The sequence below is a fragment of the Ramularia collo-cygni genome (genome assembly GCF_900074925.1).
Source record: "Ramularia collo-cygni strain URUG2 genome assembly, contig: RCC_scaffold06, whole genome shotgun sequence".
NCBI lineage: Eukaryota > Fungi > Ascomycota > Dothideomycetes > Mycosphaerellales > Mycosphaerellaceae > Ramularia > Ramularia collo-cygni.
The window spans coordinates 776324-778470 of record NW_019716260.1 but is presented as its reverse complement, the minus strand read 5'-3'; positions in this window follow the sequence as shown (position 1 = coordinate 778470).

Genomic DNA, 2147 nt, shown 5'->3' with positions numbered 1-2147 from the left:
AGTATCTAGTTAGGAATCCTAGTTTATCCCTTAAAAAGGTAATTCTAAGATCTAGGTTTAACCTAAGGTATCTTAAGACTTTCTTTAGGGCTCTTATATGTTTCTTAGAAGGATTACTAGAAAAAAAGCTTAGCTTTCTAATAGCAAATGTAATATCTAGCCTTATAATAATTATAGGCTATATCTAAGTTCTAATTGTTATTTAGTACTCTTCCCTACTATATCTTTTATTATCTAGGCTAGATTTTTCTAGTCCCTTATAACTATCTATTAGTAAGAGAGTTAGCTTTAATAACTTTATATCTATTCTAAGTTTCTAAAGGCTCTTAAGGATATAGTATTCTTAGTTAAGTTTTAGAGTTCTATATTTCCTATCTCTAGTTATATTTATCCCTAGGATCCTTAATAGTTCCCTAAGATCCTTAATATTAAAGATCTTTCTAAAACTTTTCTTAAACTAGTTTATAGAATCTATTAATCTTCTAGTAATTAGAATATTATCTATATAAGTTATAACTATAAGTTCTTTCCTATAATAGTATATAAGGTATAGATCTACCTTAGACTAAATAAATCTAAGATTAAGGAGCTTTAAGATATAGAGTTAATTCTAGTCTTTTACTACTTACTTAAGTCTATATAGGCTTCTTAGAATCTTTAAAATATATTTAAGGGCAATATTAACTCCTTTAGGTACTACTATAAAGATATCCTCCTTTAGGTAACTATTTATAAATGCACTATCTATATCTACTAGGTATAGTTTAAGGTTATTCTTATAGACTACTACTAGGGAGGTCCTAAGAGTCTTATATCTAACTATTAGAGCAAATGTCTCCTTAAAATTAACTCTATACTTTTAGGAAAATCCTCTTATAATAAGCCTTACTTTTAGCTTATTAAGTAGACTACTTACTAGTCTCTTAACTATAAATACCTACTTAGAACTTATAAGGTTTATATCTTTTAGAGTAATAGTTTCTTTTTATATATAATTACTTCCTAGAGAATTTAATTCCTTTTTAATAGCTTCCTTCTATAGGTTTCCCTATTCCTTATCTCCTACTACTTCTTTATAGCTTTATAAGATAGGAATATCCTACTTAAATATAATCCCTTTTAAAATAGCAGAGAAAGTAGTTTTATAGATTTCTTCCTTTATTTCCTTTAGCTAGAATTCTAAAGCAATTTAGCAAACTTTAGCTACTATTTCCTTAGGCTATTCTATTATACTAATAATTATAGCTATAGCTTAAAGAATTCTTTCTCTCTTAGATTTAGGGCCTTTAGAGTCTAAGTCGTCCTCTCTAGATCTCTTTTTCCCTTTAGTTTCTATATAGGAAAATTCTTCTTAGACTAGCTATAGGCTTAGTAAAGTCTTAGATAGGAACTTAATATATTTATAAGCATCCTTTAGAGGTAAAGGAACTTAAATAAATGCCTTAAATAGGTTTTCTAAAACTTCTAGGGCTTTTTCCTTARTTTCCTTCTACTTTAGTTTAGGCCTAATTAATAGAATTTCTATAAGCTTTAATAGTCTCCTAAGTGGCTTTCTCTAAGGTGCTTATAAAAGCTAATATCTTAATTAAAATTTTAGATTAAAATCTCCTCCTTTCTTATCTTTAAAGAAGATTATATTAAAGTGCTATTTTATAGCTCTTATATCTAGATCCTAAAAGAGCTATAACTTAGAGGTTCCCTTAATATATCTAATAAATATAGCATCCTTGCCTCTATTTATAAGTTTGTCTAATCTTGCCTATTATAGCTAAGATCTTAGATCTATATATATAATAGCTTAATAACCCTATATCCTAAGATAGTATACTAAAGGTTTTACTCTACTAAATACTTCCTTAGGTAAGAGAGGAAAGTCTTCTATAACTAGTCTATTTAGAAGTCTATTCCTAATTTTATATTAGGCAGAAAGTACTTCTAGCTAGAAATCGATTAGTATTCTAGACTCCTTAATTATTGCCCTAATTATATCTTCTAAAATTTAGATAGATCTTTCTATAACCCTATTCTAAAGAGAGTTAAATTAATTAGTTAGGTCTAGGTAGATTCCTAAGTCCTTCTTCTACTACTTTAGCAAGCTAATTAGTTTAGGTATATTATCTAATCTAGTTGTCCTTAGTTTTATAGAT